The following is a 13,114-nucleotide window of genomic DNA, read 5'->3' as shown; positions in this document are numbered from 1 at the left end:
TTTCGATCTTAATTTGCCTCTCTTTTTTCCTCTCTCTCCTTTTCCCTCTGGTTTTTTTTTTTATTCTCCTTTCACGCAAGTCCCACTCGGTCTAAAGAGGAAGCGTGACGCGAGATCGATGACGCGGCTCGCTCGTCGACGAAGACGAGAACGAAGGTGAATTTCTGTTCCGTCGCGTCCGTTTTGTCCTCTTCACCGGCGAAACCGATCTATATAGATTTCGCCGGAAAAATGGCGCTCCTTCAAGGTAAAATTCGTTGCGGACGCTGTATCGGGTTCGTGATAGATTCGATCCCGATAGAGAGTGTGTAACTCGATCGAACGATATTCTGTTACCCGCTCTTGGCGATAACGCCGTGCTTTCTTTCATCCCGCAATTGCGTCGTCGTTGCTTGTCCATTTTCCATCGCGGTCGCTTGGCTTTACTTTCGTATCTCGAGAGCTTAAACGGAAGAAGGGGAGAGTCGCACGGTGTGTGCGCGTGTGTGTACGCGCGTGTGCGCTCTCGCGGGTTGCGTCAGGGATGGTGGTTGGGGGATGGCCGAGCGCGCAACGAACGAAATCGATGACCTCGGCGTCGAGGTGAAAAAAAAGTCGAGCGGACTCCTTCCGGTGACGTGTAAGTCTGTAGAAGTAATATCCGCTAAATACGTTTCAATTAATTCGCCGACGCATTAGCGGACCCTCAAGCGGACGGCACTTCATTAACGTTATGACGGCGCGATGTCGTTCGCACGTTCGCTGAATTTTAACCGCGGAAAAAATACGGCCGAAGCGAATTTCGAAGATCTTCACTCGCGGTGAACATGATTTCGTGAAATCTCTCTCTCCCTCCCTGACTTTGCAACTACGTGTGATAACAACCTAAGCATTATAAATTGAAAACAACGTGTTAAACTACTATGTTCAATATTTTTTTACTATTGCAAATATCTTAAGAGGTTCTTAACTCCAGGGTCAAGTGTCTCTCTTCCTCTACCTCTCTCTCTCTCTCTCTTTCGCTTTCCACTCATATCTCGATTTGCACAATTAATTATTCTCACAGCCTCGCGAAATCTTCTCGCGCGACGGCGACTTATGAGATTAGAATCAGTTAATAAGTTTTATTATTAAGAGCTTATCCGTTCTCTTCCGCGCTGCGAGAGCGACGCTCCCCGAGCCTCTTAATCCTTCGTGCACTCCTCCTGTTTACGACGACGAACGTTCTTTAACGGTTAAATGTAACACGACGCTTCGCATCTAGATCTCACGGCGCATTGAACCACCGTCTCTTAATTGATTTCTGCCCTCCTTTCGCCTCCCCTCTCTTGATCTCTCTCTCTCTCTCTCTCTCTCTCTCTTTTCGTTCGTGGGTCAAGCAAAACATCATCTCATCGATTTCGCATTGTCCGCCGGACGATATCGCCAGAGAGATGATAATTTATTAAGCGCGCACCGCCGAATTTCCACGACGTGGCTTCTTCATCCCTTCCCCTCTCTCCCCCTCCCTCCTACCCGACCCACTTATCCGCGAGGAACGAGAAACCCCGTTGAGATGCTTAATACCGGAAGCCGGTGGAAATAGAACTCTGTGAAAATACCGAACCAGTTCCGATGAAATACAGACCGGCGGCCGCGGAAAAGTCGCGGCCGAAGTTCGCGAACCGCCGGCCAAGAATTTGTCGGGGAATCCGCCGTCGGCTAACAACAGCCCGCGAAAAACTCTCGCTTCGTTGTAACTTCTCGAATTAGAATCCGTCTTGTCCCCCCCCGTCCACTCTCTTTCCTTCCCGCTCTCTCGCGAGCGAAGAACCGGAATTAACGCTGGAAGCAAGATTGAAAGTGGACTATAAACTAGAATTAGAACTTGCCTCTTGAACTGAAACTGGCTTATATATATATATCTTAGCGTGCCGTATCCGATTTGCCGGCCGCCCGGCGCGAAGTTCGCCTAATTAAAAGCGGGAAACGAATATAAAGCGGGCGCGTGTCATCGAAGGAAAATTCGTCGGCCAACGGAGATTATTAAGGGACGTGTCCAGTCCCCCCCCCTCCCTTCGCCCCATCGGACTTACTTTCTAACGCAGGACGAAACCCAATTCGAGCGGCCGTTACGCGATAGCAGTCCGTCCGATCCAATTACGCGTTTCCACTTGCCGAAAAAAAAGAGGAAAAAAAACATCACCTCTCTCGATACACCTCTCGTCGTCTCCCTTTATCTCTCCTCTCCACTCCTTCTCACTCTCTCTCTTGCTAGCCTGTTAGTGCGACGCTGTTACACAGCGACGCATTTTCGTCGGAAACATGAATAAGCGACAGAGGTTTGCCGGCGCGGTAACGCGAAGCTTATGGGATACCGAAGGATAACCGGGTCCGCGCGCGCTCTATGTATCACCGCAACCGCCGCGGTACTTTTCTGCGAAAGCCACGACAGCGGTGACGACGACGACGTATAGGTGGAAAACCGCGATACAGATACAGCCCCGTCGGACAATACTTTCTGGACACGCCCTTCCGAAGCTCGAGGTTGCGTAACGCGAGCGTGATTCATGCGTATTTATACCGAAGCTGGGCGCATTGTTGCGTCTCGCACGGTGCCTATACAGGCCGTGTTGCGATGCCGTCGACACGCGGGGAGCGCGTTTGCGAGTCAACGGGCGGTGGAGCGTGCGATTCGCATCGTTAATTTGATTGTCGCTACTTTAATCGCCTTCCTCTCTTGCCGTCTTCTCCTCTCGTGCTCCTCCCCCCCCCCGTCTCGCTCTCTCTTTCTCTTTCTTTTTCTCTCTCTGTCTCTCCTTGTATTCTTCTTAGACTATGACCTTCCTCTTGACATCGTTCGCTAGATACCTTCCTACACATTGTGCCTTGACTATTGCCTTGACTATTGCCATATTATTTCTCGTGCATTGAGAAAACAAGATTTCGTACTTGCAACTGTAATCGGCATAGTGGAAGAATAATACGCAATAAAAAATCTGCGCTAAAAATGATCCATTGAAATTTTGCTTCACTCTAACGTGGAGAGTATAATTCAATGAACGAATAATTTAACGTTATATTTATGTAATTTTTTTACACATTTGCGTATTTCTTAACACATTCCCCACGTTAAAGTAACGTATTACAATGAGAGAACAAAATGGTTAATGTCACTAATTATGATTATTTAGCGCCAACTATATCTTCTTATTGCTCTGACAAAATAGTAAGTACTAATAATATCTATATAAGGTTATTATCACTATTATTAGCGCCATAATAAAACTCACTACAAAAGTGATTTTCCTGACTATAATTCCCTTCCCTTTCATCATTCGATTATAGTTACAAGAACCAAATAAATTTTCCCATATGCCTGTCGGCATGCGCGACACAGATATATGCGCGTAAGAAGAAAAAACAGACAATAAGGTCTATTATAAGTAGAAGAAGAAGAAATAAATTTTGCTTTCTCTCTCTCGCTCGATACCGTGATGGCCGCAGCGGCCTTCTATCTCGCATCTCTCTCCCTCTCTCTCTCATGTTGCGTGAGTCTCCAAGTTGGCGCAACATCATTCATGATCTCGACATTCGCGAAAGCGGTCGTTCATTCGTACGTTCGTTCAAGTCGTTGTTATTCGAAGACGCGCGATATATCGTCCGGTAAATATTTGACGACGTTGCTCCGCGATTACGTGAGCTGGCCTGTATTAGTTACGTAAATATATTCAGATTATCTCTCTCTCTCGCGCGCGTTCGCCGCGGCTCCGCCGTAATAGTCAACGTAATTATTAATCAGGCGGAATTCTTTAACAGGCGTTGACGATCGAATTAACGTAGTCCGCGATGGAGCCTCAGTTTTTTTCCGCCGTGGCGTTCCGAGTCTCGCGAAAAAAGAAAATTACTCATGATCGCGCGATTGGAAACAGGATAAAGTGGTGCGCGACGCAGTACGGAGAGTTTTATAACATAAGGCAGCGTGGGTGTTACGCGCAAGGACGTAACTATCGTCTCGTGTGATTCCCAGTCGGTCGGAGCCGGAGGAAAAATACGCGAGTTAGTATCGCGCGTGTCGTCTCCGCGGAACGCGCGCGTCGTCCGCGTGATCCCGGATTAGTGTCCGAGCAGCGGGAAGTCTTGAAAGCGTGCCGCGCTGGATTCGCGTGAATTCCCGATTCTTCGCAAAGAGAGATATCGAGGGCTCTGAACAACCAGCGAGACAGATAAGCCAGTGGGAGCCTTCGTGGAACGTCGGGCGCGATAATGCAAATCTTATTAGAGAGAGGAGTTGCTCGATATAGTATAACGCGCGCCGAGAGAAAAATATTCGGTACTTGTGACTGTAATCGTCGTAAATACACGGTGAAAAATTCTGCGTTAAAAACCAGTCCAGTGAAATTTCGTGTTATTTCAGGGAACGTGTTGAAAAAAAATACACAAGCACATGTTGACAGGGTGAATGTATTAATTTAACATCATATCTGCGTACTTTTTCATACATTTCTCATGTTAAAGTAACACGAGATTTAAGTGAGCCATTTTAATATCACGTTTTTCACTGTGTAATGAAAGATTTGTGGTCGGACGAATCGTTGTTCTTTGTTTAGCTTGATGATTTTAAATCTCGCCTGTTTGGGATACACGGCGTTTTTAACGTGTGGGATTTATGCCGCAGTATAGACGCTTTGTAAGGAAGCATTTCGAACTTGGTTTATACAGTAAATGTTGCAAATGTCATTGCATTAACGTCTGTAAGACAGAATTCTTATTTATGTTAAACACTTGATTACTCTTACTGTTACTTTTCGTATATTTATTTTTCGTTCTTATATCCTAATCAACTTTTTATACACATTTTACAAGTCACTATATTATTTTACGTCTTATTTATAAATATTATTTGTAATTTTTTTATATCCCATTCATGACTGGCCGTATATTCCACCTCTATGGGATATATGGTAAAAATACAAAAAAGGTTCTAAAAGTTTTTCTGTTAAACATAAAAAATAAATACTTCGTACTTCCAATTTTTTTTGTTTTATAACAGTAGACAATATTCAGTTTTGATTTGCATACTTCATTTGCCTTAAACATAATAAATAATACTTGATAAATTAAGTTTTCCTTAGGTGGAGGCGTATATTATACGAGTTAATAATAGCTACACAATTGCGTACCAATTTAGTTAACAACTGGGCTAGGATTTTCAGGGAATTTAAATTAATAACGAATATTATTGGAATTTTTAAAAGATCGATTCACACATGGAAGGCCGTCGCCGCGTTCGCTCGCCCGAAAATTTTCCGTACGTTCGAAATGCACGATGGACAATTCGAGCCTCCCACAATAATATTAACAATGACATCATTAATATTCAAATGGAAACATCCGTGCTTGTCCCCCCCCTCCCCCGCGGTCCCCCTTTACCTTTCACGTTTGCCAGCTTCATACTTTGAAATTTAATATTCTTAACATTAATTGTCCTGAATTCAAAAAAGAAGCTCAAGCAAGACCGCTGAGTTCGGAAAACCTCATTAAGAAAATTATTGCGAGAAATATTTTCTCCTTCCTTCTCGTCGTCGTTGACGTCGCGAACGAACAACGCGCGTCATTCGCGAATGAATCCCTCTCTCTCTCTCTCTCTCGTTTCCGGTCTCGCGGTGAACGCGTGGCGAATAATCGTCGTCGAGGTGTCATCGTCGCGAAATCAAATTCGCGTATCACTGTTGCGCGCGTGTTACATTTATTTCCGACCGGTTCAATAAATAAGGACACACCGACGCCGGCGGGATCCGCACTCTGATAAACACGTTCAACCGATCGTGCATAAGTAACGAGACTCGCGCGGAGTAGCATTTACGCGTGTATTATGCAAATTCCCATTTCGTTTCGGGAAGCGAGTGATGCACGACGGCAGTTAAAGTTTAAAGATCCCCTTTACCGAGGATCGACTCGAATCGGCTGAAGTAGCGAGCGAGGTAAGGACACACACGCACGCCGGATCGGCCGGACGATCCTCCGCGTCTCTCTCTTCCCCACTTCCCTTTTTTTTTACGACGACTCGATTGTACGCGACGATACCGCCCGGAACGCGACGTTCGGAGCAACAACGGCGGCAGGGCACGTGCCCGGGGGAGAGAGAGAGATTGGGGTCCCATCACCTGGCGGCAGGTGCGGGCGGCATTAAGTAATGGTGACTGTTGGAATATGCACACTCGCTCGGGCGAGAGACCAGAAGGAAGGAAGGGTCGAATTCTCGCAAACAAGAAATACGGCTCGCTGCTCGGAAAAGGATCGCGGGGGGAGGGGGCGAAACCGGCGAGCGGTGCTACAGGTGCGCGGACCCTTAGTATCCCTTTGCCCTTTGTACCTCGACGGAGCGAAATAGCGGGGGCGGCGGTGGTGGTGGTAGTGGTGATAGTGGTAAGCGCGGGTAAAGCCGGCTAAGATATTTACTTAACGATTTGTTTCCGTTTTCATGCTCTCGCGTTCTTTCCCTCGATCCCTTCCCTCTTTCAATCCTCCCCCCCCCTTTTCTTTTCGCGAGCGCCTCGCGTGTTCCTCGCCGCGATATGAAGATTGATGCGCGGGAACCGAGGGAAGAAAAATATCGGGCGAGAAGAGCCTCGGTGTCTCGGGCGAGCGAATTTTACGGGCGCGAACTACGATCGAGTTTGGAAATGGGAGTCTCACTTGTAAATTTGTTCAACGATCGTTCAATTGTAAAACTCGCTCGACGATTGTTCGTGCGTGAATTTGCAAATTGTTTTTCAATTTCAATTGCAAACCCGGCCAAGCGTAAAAATCGCGCGAGAGTATGTATTTGCGGAAATTTCGCGGGAAGTTCTTCCTTTCTTTCTTCATTTAAATCGTTCGTCGCGCATCTCGGGCGAATTATTCGCGATCACTCGGTCGTAAGACGCGCGCGATGCACGGTATCACTGCTAATTACCGCGCTGCATTCGATCGATCCGACGAAAGCGCTGATCGCGTCCTCCGACGCGCTAAGCAGCAAACGACACCTATTAAGCAATTAACTGTATCTCCGCGGTGTCATCGAGGGCATAATCATCGTAAAGCGCTGGCTGCTTGGAGCACCTATTAATCAGGAATTTCATATCGCGCACGTTCGCTGCTCGGCACTTTCTCCTCTCGCTGCGGAATTTGAGCCGTCTCATGCAGCGAGGCTTCTCCCTCTCTCTCGTGCTGGTAGACGAGAGTAATGAGCGAGGGACGTGCGAGCGAGATGAGACGGACAAACGCTGACGAATTAAACCCGCCGTACTTGCAAATTTGAGCAAGGAATTTGTGCCCCTCTCGGTGCCGTCTCGACCGCGAAGTTAATCGGCGTGCGAGTAGCCTTGCACGCACGATACAACTAGGTTATTAGGATTTTCCAATCGTGCACAGGTTTTATTTACACACTGAGGGGAAAAATATCTAAGAGATAAAAAAACACTTATTCAACGGACACTAATAACATATTGTATCAATGCACATATTTTTACCGTGACAATTTTTTCAAATAAGAAAATATACATTTTCTTGTATCTACAGCTTTGCATGAAAGCAGTTGTTTGTTTGTTTATATAGATTTTTTCTCATTTCATTTGAGAAACATCTCAAGCCGATAACAGTTTTATAAAGGCTTGTGAGAAATTCGGTTTTTTATCTCTCGCTATTGTAGGGATTTTAAAAATGAACAAGCATTGAAAGTTTTGTATTGTGCGCTGGTCCGACCGTATCTTGAATATTGTTTGTTGATCTGGTCGCCATATTACGATTGTTATTCGATTCGTCTAGAATGTGTGCAAAATAAATTTCTCAGACGAATTAGCGTTCTTAAAGATGAATCATCGTCATTTACTTCACATTATTATGACTCGATTTCTAAGCCTTTATTGTCTCTTAACCCTTTGCACTCCAGCCTAGTAATGCATAGAGGCTATTAGTTCCAAGTACATACCTATGATGTAGAAGAAAAATAGAGTCGTTTCAATAAAACAAAATTTTTATTTCTTAGCTATTTTATAACAAAACATATTCTAACTTATATTATAAAAGAAAAACATAAATTTTAGGACTTAAAATTTCTTAAAGTGCCGAGGCAGCAAAACAACCATGTCGCCGCTACGGCGACAGCGGAGTGCAAAGGGTTAAAGGTAGGAGGATTCTAAACGACCAAATTCTCCTTTTTAAAGTATTGAAAGGATTAATTGATTGCCCTTCATTGTTACGGCTGGTCTCGTTTAATGTTCTCCCTCCTAAAAAGTCCTAAGAAATTATCCTTTCTTTTATATTAGATCGCATCGCACTCTTTATGGCAAATTTCAACTCTTAAATAGATCAGCAATGCATGCGAGTGATTTAAATAATAACGTCGATTTCAATGAAATGAAATGAAATATTTAAATAAAGTAATTTAGCGAAGAATTTTTACAAGACTTTTAGGAACTTAAAACACGGATTTTTAATTAGATATTATTATTTTCAACATTAATTCGTATTGGGATTCGCTTGAATATGTGTTATCGTGCGTTCGGAATATTCTCCGGTCTGCGTGCATGGGAAAACTTAAAATGTCATGTATTCTCTCTTTTGTTTTCAAATAATTTATTTGGAATTTAAATTAAATTAAAACGCAAATAATGTAAATAAATACGTTATTAGTACATCACCGAATAAGTATTTTTTATTTTTAATATTTCCCTCTCGGTGTGTTATTTCTCGATTATTTGAAGAGACGAGAATGACGTGTCGAAACAGCCATCCATCACTGTGACAACAAGAAAATATAATTGACGCCGAAAATGATGATAATTCGCGCGGTGAGATTAATAACTTTTTCGTTCGGCGTGACATCGTGACTTAATTACCCGGCTAATCCGTCATTTCGACAGCACGGCATTACGTCGTATCGTCGCATTACATCCGAGCACGGTGGAAACAATTGTCAGTAGACCACAGCGAGTCTTGGCGCGGTAAATATGGAAGACTTAATCGAGGCTGTACACTGAGTGTGTGGAAATTGGGAGATCCATCATCGGTCAGACGAAATCAAAGTCGGGGGAAAGCCGCGGGAAAACTCGCCGCACAAGCGGGCTGCGTCCTCGCGGGAAATCACATTTCACAGCCGCTCGCCTTCGTCGCGATCCCGTCGCTCAATTTCCGAGTAAGGAGCAATAAAGCGCGATAAAGAGTCGCCCGGCGACAATAACGAAGCGGGAAGAATAACACGCACGGAGGAGTGTGCGCGTATACACGTCCTCCCGGCCGCGCGCCTCTCTTGCTTGCTTGCGATATTGTGTTTGCCCGGTATAATTCCACTAGTGTCACGGTGATAGCCGTAGTTGCATCATACGTGGGCATCTCGTCAAAGTGTTTCCTCGGCGGGGCGGGGCGTTTGACAGGCCGACGGTGTCGGCCGCTCGCGATCGATCTGTCAGATCGATCGATCGTGATTTACGGCCTCATAAATAATGCTTGCCTTCACGCCTCCGCGCAATTCCGCCCGGGAATGTGCATACAGCAGAGAGCGATCAAGTCCGCCGGCGTTGAACGGTCATCGATCCGTCAAATTGCCGATTCCTCTTCGGGCGCGCGCGCTCGCTCGCTCGCTACGCTCAGCAAGCGTTTACGCGTGGGCGGAGAGGTATTCTTTCCCCGACTGCGGCCGACGATGATTCGACGGAATGCGGTTGCACACAGGCGCTTGTTATCGCGCAGATGGCAAACTTGACACAGATCTCGCGCCGCGGGGGACGTCTAACGGCTAATCGGGTTAATCGGAAACGGTTGTGACATCGGTGCGATGGTCTCGATGACGCGATCGATGATGCGACTGACGTCTGTCGGGAAAATAATGATCTCGCGCCCTCTATCGCGCGCGATCCGCCTGTTTCTCCTGTTCTCGCATCTCGACGCGTCGCTACGCATTCTGAGAAAAAAAAAAGAAACGATCGGGAGAAAGGAAGAAAATCCTTCGGATTATTCCTTCGTGATATTTCGCAGATCTTCAGTCGGTTGCGTATACCGCAATCGTATCGATTCGGAGAAGAATTGAATGGCGAGAATGTTCAGAAATGTCAACCGCAACATTTAATAATTAACAATAGAATGATAACAATGAGGAATGAAGTTAATAATTTAGTAATTCGAGTAGAATTGAATCGAAGAAACACCGAACTGAATTCCGAGAAGGTCTAACGTACACAGAGGAAAAGATTTCGTTCGGATTTTATAGAACTTTTTTATCGAAGCAATTGAAAACCAAATATGATTTCCTCTAATTAATACTGTTTTTTCTATCAAACGACATGATTTATGCCAGTGAAACAACAACATTTCCACTCAAACAAAATGATATTTAATATTAAATTATCTTCTTTATATTGAACAAATCCTTATCAAACAAACACGTACACAAAGTCCAAGAAAACCTTTTCCTCCCTGTAGGAATTTTAGCTACAATATTTAATAATCAACAATAGAATAATAACAGTGGGGAATAAATTTAATGATTAACAGCGGGAGAGAGGTTAACGAAACTGGCACGTGATTGTGCGTATGATACGGATGTGCTTTCAGCCATGGAAAGCTCGATTCGACCACGATAGTACGAGTAGTTCCACCTCTGGCGGAAGATTAAATAAATTAGACGATAAATCTGACTGGAGAGCGTGTCAGCTTTATACGATCGCTTGATTGGAACAAATTTTGAGCGTGTTTTACACCGTTAGAGGATTAAAGGAAAATTTCACCGGGAGGAAATTAAGGCAATTAGCGCGTCGTACGTGCACAGAATTCGTTTGATTTCTCAATTCGAGTTTCCGTTTCGACGAATTTTCATTTTTTTTTTTTACAACGTCCCTTTCTTTCTGTTTCAGACGATGACACAGCTGGCGAGAGCATGCGAGTGGCTGTCCGCATGAGGAGGGTCCAGTGAGGATAACGTCAGCGATTAAGCTAATGACGCACGGTAAGAGAGAAAATGAATATAAATGGCGGCGCAAACACTTATTAATATGTCGCGCGTGCACAAGAGGAAAGAGAGAGAGAGAGAAAGAAAGAGAACGAGGGAAGGAGGGGGTGGGTTTTTCCTCGATTAAAAGCGATCTTTATTGCACGGGAATGATAATCGGACGTACTTGGGGCTGATTAAGCGTAATCGCGAACGACGCACGCTTATCCCGCGCGTTCACCCGCGCACATGTTTAACGATATGACGTCAGTCTCTCCCTCCCTCTCTCTCTCTCTTTCGCAAGAGTACCGTAATTAATCGTCGTCGCGCGACTTGAGCGATCATTCCTGCGTCGGCGGGACATTATGCCGCGACACATCACATCGGTATCACACAGCGCGTTATTACAACCTGATTAATGTAAATGGCATTAATATTGATGAGAATGTGGACACTTAATTAACTTGATATATTCAATTAAGCACGACGCACCGCGCCGCGCGCCCGGCAATTTCCAAAGTTCATTTTCCACGGCCGGCGCCATTTTCCGGTTTATTTAGTCGATAACTGTTCCGGTGCGTCGCCGCCGCCGCCCAATGTAAATTCGGTTACGGCCGCCGTGAGACCGGCCGCCGCCGATCGGCGAATAATACATACGCGAAAAATACATTGTATTCAATGAAGCGAGGCGAGGGAGAAGGACGGACGCGAGCGAGCCCGATAGTTGCCGATGTTTGTCCGCTTTCCCGTTAATATCAGCGGCGTGAATGTCGACCGGTCGCGCGTGCGGGACAGAAATGGAAAAAACAACGGGGACCGGGAATTTTTCATATATTGGCGGATTAACTCTAACACACTGTGGAAAAATGATCGGCCGAGGCGACTCCGAACGAATTAAAATTCCAAACTCAATTCCAGGATTACACACGGCAAACCAATTGCTCCGATTCTTCCTCTCGGCAAAATTTCAACGCTTCTTTTCAGTTTTTGCTTATATATAATATAAACCCCAAATTTAATATCGTTAATATTAATGTGTCTGTGAGAAGGACATGTGAAATTTCGACGTGTAATAACACACGTCCAGGTTATTATCCGGTCTGCGTGCACGGAGAATCTTCACACGTCAAGCGTATACTCTTTATTCTTATTATTTTTTTTTTTTATATAACTCCTTTTCGCTCTCGATGGCTCCATATATTCTGTCTCTACCGTTTTCGAAGCAATTTTATTTAATTTCGTGATACTTAGTTGAATCGTTTATAGTATATGAGCGAAAAATTCCACAGACGTATTAATCTTAATAATATTAATATTTAAATGACACTAACATATCCATGTTTTGGCTGCTGATAGCTTCATGTATTCTGTCCTTGCGATTTTTTCAGAGCAGTCGTACTTAATTTCAAAATTTAACCAAACCACGCGATCGTAACGCGCTGACCCGGCACATTACTCGTATTTATCATCCGACTTAATCTTCCAACCGGAGATGAAATTACCCGTGTTGTGTAATTAGACTAACCTTCCGGTAATCCAAAGAATATCAAAGAGTATCATACATACAACTACGTTTACAATTTAAATTTTTACGTCGGATTATTCATCCAACTCGATTTCTATACAATTTGACACGATGTAAGTTTCTGCAGCCGAATTTGCGTAATCCCAAGGTTTGATTTTTCTTATCCGATCGTCTCCTCTCTCTCTCTCTCTCCCTCTCTATATATATACCGTTTCTTTTTTTAAATAAATCTATCTACTGGTCTGTCCGATCCGTAAAAAAATGATGCAAACTCCGTAATTCTTGGTTCTTTAAACAGCAATCGCCGTCGGTCCTAACCCCTGACATTCGCGTTTACGTCGCTTTGCTCGTTGCCTCGCGCACGCTTTAAAACTATACGCGCATATATCCGTAATAAAATTCTGATTTCACCGCTAGCGGCGATCCACCGGGGTGGCAAAAAGGGAAATAACGAGAGAGGGAGTCACCAGCGTGCATCGAGTTCGGGGCACCGAAACCGCACGTGTCCCCGCTGCCCCTCGTAAATTCAACGAGTGTGCGATTCCGGTCGCAGATCGGGCGAGAAAATGAATTCCCAGGATTGAAACCGTGCCGATCAGGTCCGCGCAAAGAGAAAAAGTCCCAAAACGGACAAAAAGAGAGTGAGCAGAAGGGGGAGGAGGGAG

The sequence above is a fragment of the Dinoponera quadriceps genome, unplaced genomic scaffold (assembly GCF_001313825.1).
Source record: "Dinoponera quadriceps isolate SergipeBrazil2010 unplaced genomic scaffold, ASM131382v1 scaffold1339, whole genome shotgun sequence".
Taxonomy (NCBI): Eukaryota; Metazoa; Arthropoda; class Insecta; order Hymenoptera; family Formicidae; genus Dinoponera; species Dinoponera quadriceps.
Note: the sequence above shows the minus strand (reverse complement) of the source record.